Source organism: Ovis canadensis, chromosome 8 (assembly GCF_042477335.2).
Source record: "Ovis canadensis isolate MfBH-ARS-UI-01 breed Bighorn chromosome 8, ARS-UI_OviCan_v2, whole genome shotgun sequence".
Classification (NCBI taxonomy): domain Eukaryota; kingdom Metazoa; phylum Chordata; class Mammalia; order Artiodactyla; family Bovidae; genus Ovis; species Ovis canadensis.
In genome coordinates, this window is record NC_091252.1 from 39,527,882 (window position 1) to 39,537,570 (window position 9,689).

The following is a 9,689-nucleotide window of genomic DNA, read 5'->3' on the forward strand; positions in this document are numbered from 1 at the left end:
CACCTCCTTTTGGAAAGATTTAAATCCCAATGTTTGTTTCCTTAGGCCTGTGAAATTGCCAACAACCCTGCTCAGCATCTCTGTACTTATTCAAAATTGCAAATACTTTATGGAGAAATCAGCTGTATATTAAGCTACTCACTGCTTTGAGTTTTATTTTCCTCTACCACCTTTGACCTTGTCTTAGTTGCTCTCCAGTGCTTCCAAACAGATAATTCTGAGTTGGTTTTTTTTTAAATCTAGGTTTTTCTTATTCTCACATGGAGGACTGGTCTGCTATTGGGCTGGCCAAACAAGCCGTTGAGGTTTTTCTATAAGATGTTACGGAAAAACTTGAATGAACCTTTTGGCCAACCCAGTATAAGTCTGTAATGTCTGGAAGCAGAAGTCTCCCCCTAAGGAATCTGTAAGTAGTACTGCTCTATTTTACCAACCTTGGTTCCTGCCCTTAGGAACCTTTGCTTTAAAACTCAATCTCAGTTGCTATTAAAAAAAAAAAAAACTCAGGATAACAAAAGTAATTGACGCCTTGGATGTTGAGTATTATTTTTCAAACAATATGTTATAATGTCAATAATAATAATCAACAATTACTGAATGTTTACTCTGAGTTAGGAAGTGTCCTAGGACCTTACATGCAGTTATTTATTAAATGAGAGACAGTGAAATTCTAGTGCTGTCCATATTCCTCAATTACAGAATTTGCTCAAGGGTGGGTCATGGGTGAAAGATGACAGATAATTCCACAAACACAGCCAAGGCCCAACTAAGAAAAAAGTTTAGACAGTACCTAGGCTATCGAATTCGGAGAAGGCAATGGCATCCTACTCCAGCACTCTTGCCTGGAAAATCCCATGGATGGAGGAGCCTGGTGGGCTGCAGTCCATGGGGTTGCGAAGAGTCGGACAAGACTGAGCAATTTCACTTTCACTTTTCACTTTCACGCACTGGAGAAGGAAATGGCAACCCACGCCAGTGTTCTTGCCTGGAGAATCCCAGGGGTGGGGGAGCCTGGTGGGCTGCCGTCTATGGGGTCGCACAGAGTCAGACACAACTGAAGCGACTTAGCAGCAGTAGCAGGCTATCGAATTACAGGGAATGCACAGGCAAAAGGGTGACTGACATGCCTAACCACTTCCCCACTAGTCTTTTCTAGTGGGAACCACTAACAAAGTTAGTTGGCAACAAAAGACTAACAATGAGCGTGCTTTCCTTCCACCCGTGTGCTTCCTGGTGGAGGTGGCAAAATGTAAGTAGCAGAGAAGCAATTAACAGGAGGTGAAGAGGAAACAACTAAGAGCCTAAATCGACTGTCACTGGGTATTAAGAACCAGCTTCCTTTGCATTCAGCAGACACCAAATAACTGCAGGTCTAGGTCATGGAAATGAGTTGTGAGACAGATATAAGAATGAAACAAAAGTGATATGGTATTGATGGCTCAAGGCACCAAAGAGAAGTGAAGAAGATCTTTAGGCTATCTGCCCAGAAGAGCAGAAATGTACACCAAGCACCAGGCACAGAACACGGAACACGCTCATTGCGGTCCAACTTCCACTCTTCAGCCAAGCACTCTCCAGGGCCAACACTCCTCACCCTTCAGTATCCGCTAGCCAAAGTAGTAAACAGTGTGTGTGTCTTATTCTTGCTCTTGGGTAGAACTATTTAACCCCATCCATACTCCAGGAAATTTTGTTTCCACCAGCAGAAGCAGTCTGGAGTAGTTGAAACATAGGCAGTAGAATAAGTCTCCCTTGGGTCACGTCTTGGTCCTACCTGGACTACTTTGGACAAATTGTTTAACCTCTCTGAGCTTCAATATCCTCACTGTGAAATGGGGGATGATGATAATAGTTATCCAGATGACATGAGGTAATGCTAGTGAAGCACTTGGCAAAATAAGTAAATAAATGTTGGCTATGGCCATTATTTAACTTAATTTAGGATCCTGTAGTGTGTAGGGAGGGCTTGTACTATTCTCATCTACTGGATTCCTCATTTAAGAGGCAGCCTCAGAGGACTTCCCTGGTGGTCCACTGGCATTCCCAACACAGGGGACCTGGATTGACCCCTGATCAGGGAACTAGATCCCACATACTGCCAGGAAGAGTTCACATCCACAACTAAAAAATCGTACATGCCAGCCACAACAAAGACTGAAGATCACGCATGCCACAGCTAAGACTCAGTGCAGCCAAATAAATAGATAATTAAAAAAAGAAGAAGAAGTGGCCTCAGGAGTGCTGTGGGAGGGGAAGGGAGAGTTGGAAAACATAGGAGTTTCTGTGACTTCATGGCTGAGCATAAGTTTAATCCAACAGCAATGGTGCTTCCAAGGCTGGTATCTAGATCTTTTTAGAGACATCACAGATCTCAGCTTCCTCTCACCTATGCCTTCCAGATAGCCATTTTGCTTTTTTGCATTTCTTTTCCATGGGGATGGTCTTGATCCCTGTCTCCTGTACAATGTCATGAACCTCATTCCATAGTTCATCAGGCACTCCATCTATCAGAAATAGGCCCTTAAATCTATTTCTCATTTGCACTGTATAATCACAAGGGATTTGATTTAGGTCATACCTGAATGGTCTAGCGGTTTTCCCTACTTTCTTCAATTTCAGTCTGAATTTGGCAATAAGGAGTTCATGATCTGAGCCACAGTCAGCTCCCGGTCTTGTTTTTGCTAACTGTATATAGAGCTTCTCCATCTTTGGCTGCAAAGAATATAATCAGTCTGATTTCGGTGTTGACCATCTGGTGATGTCCATGTGTAGAGTCTTCTCTTGTCTGGGGAGGCCTTACAAACAGCTGTGAAAAGAAGAGAGGCGAAAGGGAAAGATATAAGCATCGGAATGCAGAGTTCCAAAGAATAGCAAGAAGAGATAAGAATGCCTTCTTCAGCGATCAATGCAAAGAAATAGAGGAAAACAACAGAATGGGAAAGACTACAGATCTCTTCAAGAAAATTAGAGATACCAAGGGAACATTTCATGCAAAGATGGGCTCAATAAAGGACAGAAATGGTCTGGACCTAACAGAAGCAGAAGATATTAAGAAGAGGTGGCAGGAATACACAGAAGAACTGTACAAAAAAGATCTTCATGACCAAGATAATCACGATGATGTGATCACTAATCTAGAGCTAGACATCTTGGAATGTGAAGTCAAGTGGGCCTTAGACGGCATCACTACAAACAAAGCTAGTGGAGGTGATGGAATTCCAGTTGAGCTGTTTCAAATCCTGAAAGATGATGCTGTGAAAGTGCTGCACTCAATATGCCAGCAAATTTGGAAAACTCAGCAGTGGCCACAGGACTGGAAAAGGTCAGTTTTCATTCCAATCCCAAAGAAAGGCAATGCCAAAGAATGCTCAAATTACCACACAATTGCACTCATCTCACATGCTAGTAAAGTAATGCTCAAAATTCTCCAAGCCAGGCTTCAGCCATACGTGAACCACAAACTCCCTGATGTTCAAGCTGGTTTTAGAAAAGGCAGAGGAACCAGAGATCAAATTGCCAACATCTGCTGGATCATGGAAAAAGCAAGAGAGTTCCAGAAAAACATCTATTTCTGCTTTATTGACTATGCCAAAGCCTTTGACTGTGTGGATCACAATAAACTGTGGAAAATTCTGAGAGAGATGGGAATACCAGACCACCTGACCTACCTCTTGAGAAATCTGTATGCTGGTCAGGAAGCAACAGTTAGAACTGGACATGAACAACAGACTGGTTCCAAATAGGAAAAGGAGTATGTCAAGGCTGTATATTGTCACCCTGCTTATTAAACTTATATGCAGAGTACATCATGAGAAACGCTGGGCTGGAAGAAGCACAAGCTGGAATCAAGATTGCTGGGAGAAATATCAATAACCTCAGACATGCAGATGACACCACCCTTATGGCAGAAAGTGAAGAGGAACTAAGAAGCCTCTTGATGAAAGTGAAAGAGGAGAGTGAAAAAGTTGGCTTAAAGCTCAACATTCAGAAAACGAAGATCATGGCATCTGGTCCCATCACTTCATGGGAAATAGATGGGGAAACAGTAGAAACAGTGTCAAACTTATTTTTTTGGGCTCCAAAATCACTGCAGATGATGACTGCAGCCATGAAATTAAAAGACACTTACTTACTCCTTGGAAGAAAAGTTATGACCAATCTAGATAGTATATTCAAAAGTAGAGACATTACTTTGCCGACTAAGGTCCGTCTAGTCACGGCTATGGTTTTTCCAATAGTCATGTGTGGATGTGAGAGTTGGACTGTGAAGAAGGCTGAACGCAAAGAATTGATGCTTTTGAACTGTGGTGTTGGAGAAGACTCTTGAGAGTCCCTTGGACTGCAAGGAGATCCAACCAGTCCATTCTGAAGGAGATCAACCCTAGGATTTCTTTGGAAGGAATGGTGCTAAAGCTGAAGCTCTAGTACTTCGCCACCTCATGTGAAGAGTTGACTCATTGGAAAAGACTCTGATGCTGGGAGGGATAGGGGGCAGGAGGAAAAGGGGACGACCCAAGATGAGATGGCTGGATGGCATCACTGACTCGATGGACGTGAGTCTGAGTGAACTCCAGGTGTTGGTGATGGACAGGGAGGCCTGGCGTGCTGTGATTCATGGGGTTGCAAAGAGTCGGACACTACTGAGTGACTGAACTGAACTGAACTGATGCCTTCCAGAGACACCAAGGCTAAGATGGCCTTAGATTGATCACAAACAGATTGAGACAGGCTGGGACCCGGAGCCCTTTGACCTAGTACTTGCACTTGGACAAACGTTTCCTCAAGCAACAAACTATATGGGACTAGAAAGAGCTGTGTGCGTGTGCATTTGGGGCAAATTATGGACACAAGACACACAAAGACCAAGAACCCAACCGCCACTTTGAAAAGCTGGGAGCTAAAGCAGCGTACTGAGCATACCCCATGCACACACCACCACCAAATGGGTAGGCAAACCACCCAAGTTATACCTCTGGCCTGATTCCTGGACACAGCCCTACTCTCACACCATAAGGTACCAGCACATCCGCTCCCCTGCCCTGTCAGGAAGCAAGGAAGGTAATGTGTTACTTGACTTCACTCCCCTCCACCGCAGCAGCAGCCCTAGTATTGAAATTCCCTTGCCTGAATTTCCTTTCTGGCCTCTTATCAACTTCTATTGACTAGGAAGGCCAAGAACCCTGTCAGTAACAAGATGATGCCTCCCCAACCTGGTGGTCAGAAGTGCTCTACCATGGAGCTCAGGGACCTCCCATCAAACTCTCTCCCCAGTAAAGTATTAAACATCAGTTATTTAGCTCTTATTGTGAATTAACATGTCATTTCACCCAAACGCATTCTCGAGTCATTTGAGCCTTACCTTTACCTGATTGTGTCCCCACGAAAGCAAGGAACAGCACTGTGAAGGGGCCTGGAGGATAGCCATCTTAGGAGTCAGAAGACCCCTGTCCCCACTTCCAGTCTCATTAACTGTGTGGCTTTAGGTAATTTATTTTTCCTTTGTTGCCCTCAACATCCTCATTAAAGAGGTCTCTAAAATCACTTCCAGCTCTAAAACCTCTTATCTACAAAAAGTAGATCCCAGAAATCACCCTCAGGCACCTACACTCATCCCAATCCCAACCTGACCCAGAAAGCTTTCAACATGACCCATGTGCCCTCTCACCTGCCCTCCCCACCCCCACCCCATCCAGCCCATCCCCTCCCCCTACTGCAGGGCCCCCACCCCCACCCTGAGCCAGGCTCCCAGGGTGCTGGTAACCTGGGCCCAGCCTCACTGGTTGCCCCCCTTCTCCCCTTCTCTCCAGATCCCTGTTTCCTGTCTGGCAGATTTACGATGCAGTTCAAAGAAGGAAGGATGATATAACGCTTTCCTGCTCCCTCCCTCTCCCAACCGACTTAGGCTAACTGGCTGGGGGCCAAGTGGTTTGTTTTCCGAAGCCTTGAGTTTGTAAAAATACTCCAGGCCCCAACCTCCTGCCTGTGACATGGCGTCAGCTCCCAAATCCACCGGTCAGGCCTTTGCTTGTGGGCGGGAAGGAGGCGGCCCTGCACTGGGCTGGAGTCTAATTAAGTGCTGAGCAAATAAACCATGGGCTTCAATTTTAGCTCTGAAAATAGCTAGGGCCCAGGATTCCTCTCTCTGGCCTGAGCTGTGAGGCTGGTCCCGCCACAGTGACCTCCAAGGCCAGGGCAGTGGGGTCTGAGGAGGGACTGAGGGGAGAGGGGTCTGAGCAGCCCATGGAGGCCCATGGGCACAAAGCCAGTGAGGGAAGCCGACTTCAGGGAGAGGGAGACTCCAGCTTGGGGGTGGGCTGCCCTGGACCTGCCTTTGCACTGTGCTGACCGCCTGCCTGCAGGACGCCCAGGAATTCTGGGTCCCACTGACTGCCTCTCCGAGCCCCATGTGGCTAAGAATACTAAGCTCTGGCCAACACTGAGGTAATTCTCTAGGCAGATCATAGAATACACATCACAGTTTCATGCATAATCAATCCTCTTGGGCAATGAGGATGAGGAAAAACACCAACAAATGAATGCTTGAAAATAAAAGCGCGAGTCAACTGAATGTGTTACTGGCTCAGTTAGACTGGCTCCTGAGCATCTTCCTGTCCAGCCCTGCCTGGAGGGAGAGAGGGTGGCCTGCTGAGGGGGCGGGCAGGGGACAACTAACCACCCCATTCCAGGTGAACAAGAGGGGTGGGCCGTGAGAACCAGGGCATGTCCAGAGGGTCACTGGCTTCGCCTTCTGGTCACCTCCTCTGTCCTTCATCCCATCCCAGCTCTTCTCATGCCGTGCCCTCGTCGGCCGTCCATCTGCTGATGAGACCCTGGATGGAAGCTCTGTTGTATCTCCTGCCCTCCCCCACTATGGCGGCACCTGGCTTGACAGCTTTTGTTCCTTTACAGCCTCCCTTCTGCAACACCTGGGACTGAATTTGCTGTGTGTTGGCATGGAGCCCTCGGACCTCAGCATCAAAGAGGCAGGGTGTGAAGCTACAGTCAAGAACCAGTGAAGTGAGTGCAGGGAATGTGCTTATTTGGATGGTGTCTGCATGTCTGGGTGACCCACAGGGAAGCAGACCTCCAGTGCCAACAGTGGCTGTGAAGACAAAAGTCACAAGTGCCTCACACTAAGCCAGTACTCTCTGCTTCTGCGGAATGGTTGGAAGAAAAAGGAAGGAGAAACTCAAAGGAAATCAAACTGCAAGGGCAGGAGTGCAGGCTCTTACCTGGCACTCCTCGGTGAGGGCTTTTCCAGCAGGACAAAATGCCGAGCAGGTATTTGGGGGACACAGACCCCTTCAGCTCACTCTTGCAGATGCCTTCAGAGGTCCTGCTTCTCTTCAACACCTTCAGTCACTCCATGAGCATGTTTGAAGCAGCTCCCACAGCCGCATGTGGCCGTGCAGCAGGGGCACAGCCAGCCACACGAGTGATGACAAGACGCGGGCACGATTACAGCCGTGTGACCAGTGCTGCACGGAGGAGGGGACGGGGGGCCGAGGGAAGACGGGGCACAGGCAGCCACGGAAGTCTCCCTGAGAGGGGGAGCGTGCCCAGGCCTCCAGGCCTGTCCGCTGCTTCTCCCGCTTCTCCACTACGGGGCTGGTCAGGGGGCCTGGGCCGTGGCAGACAGACCGGCAGCCAGAGGACACTCTTCGTTCAACAGGGACCTGTCGGCACCCTGGTCTCCCCTTTTCTGCTCCGAGGAGCCTGCTCCGGCCTAGTTGTTCCTAACTCAACCCCCTCTCCGGGTGGAGCCTCAGGCCAGAAAGCAGGCAACGCTGGGGGCAATAATAATAATAATAGTAATAATAACGGTAATGCGGAGAAACCGGGCAGGGAGGGGAGTGGAGGAGGAGAAAGGCCGCTTTACCTCAAACCCCACCATGTGGGTTAAGTGTCTCCACCCCCAGCCATGCTTGTGGAGAAGGCAGCTCCATGTGGCCAGACCACTGAGTCCCCATTTGGAAGATCCCCTTTCCTAACCACCCTGGCCCAACATCAGTAGCAATATTGCCCCACAAGGAGCAGCGAGCCATTTACCGCAAAAGTCACCAGCATCAGGGCTCAAACACCAAGTTCAGACACGAAGAACTCCCCCTCTGGAGCGTAAAACCAAGTTCAGAATGAAGAAAAACAAAATTTCCAGCCCGAGTTTCCTCTGAGGAGACACCCTGGGCGCCCCTCCTCACAGCTGCAAGGCCTCCTTCCCGGGCTGGGCCCTCATTAGGAGCTAATGGGCCCCAGCTGTGCCAGCTTCCCGACTCCTCCTTAACCCCTTGGTTGCCTCCGTCACTGCCAGAGGAAAATGAGGCCTCGGGATTTCCGTGCAGGGTTGAGAGCAGAGGGCACCCACTGCAGAGCTAGTGGTGTGCACCTTCTATGGCTCCTCGTACGAAACCAAATAATTAACAAGTACTACTATTTGGGGGGTGCCTCGTGTGCCTTTGTGCTGTGCTCAGTCACTTCAGTCATGTACGACCCTTTGTGACCCTATGGATTAGATGGTAGCCCACCAGGCTCCTCTGTCCATGGGATTCACAGGCAAGGACACTGGAGTGGGTTGCCATGCCCTCCTCCAGGGGATCTTCCTGACCCAGGGATCAAACCTGTGTCTCCTGCATTGCAGGCGGATTCTTTTCCACTGAGCCATCAGGAAAGCCCTTGTATGCCTTACCCACTAGGATTATTAGCTCCTCCGGGCTCTCTCATCTTTGCAGACACAGTGCGGGGGGGGGGGGGGGGGGGCGGCGGCGGCGGGGGTAGGAATTATTGCACCCATCTTATGGATGAGAACATTGAGGCCAGCAAAGAGACGTGATTCCAACCTGTTCTGTTGTCTTTCTGCCCATCCTATCACTTGATCTGAGCAACAGTTGATTCTCCTACGTGCAGATGAAAGAGATAAAGGCCACTCTCACGCTGTCCATCTGTAGAGGTGGTAAAACTCAAGCCGGGAAACACTGAGTGGAGAATCTGAAGAACCAGGTTTTCTCCCCAACTGAGGGCCTTTGTTGACTCTGGACAAATACCAGCTTCCTTGAGCTCCCACAACCTTATCTTCAAAATAATACAAGTGAAAAATACCTGCCTTTCTTCCTCGTGGGCCTGTTGGAAGATCAAATAGATCCAGCAGGGCAAAAGCACTGTAAACTGTAGGGAAGAAGGAAGATGACCTTGGAGGACCTCCCCCCAACCCCCAATATTTGTGAGAAATAGGCTCTGAGGCATTTCATCAGAAGCTGTTATTTCTATGATTTGGGAGGACCAGAGGTTTATTATAATGACAAACTTTAAGTCCTCCCTGGCTGAACTTAGTCTCTCAAAAAGGTGAACCCTGATTGAGCCACTGTCTTTAACTTACCACCTATCCCCTCTTACCACATGGCCATTATATCAGATTTTCCCTCTCCCATGGAAAACAGTCAGTTAATTAAGATAACTGGGTTTATCACCAAAACCCAGAAATGACCCAAGTGTCTTTCAGTTGGGGAAAGGATAAATGACTCTGGTACATTCATATAAGCAACCAAAGGTGTGAAATACTGTTACCCATCATAAATACTTTATGCCAAGTGAGAGAGGCCAGACTCCAAAGGCTGGGTATCATATGATTCCATGCAAGTGACATTCTGGGGGAGGCAGAACTACAGAGATGGGACCAGACCAGTGGGCACCAGAGG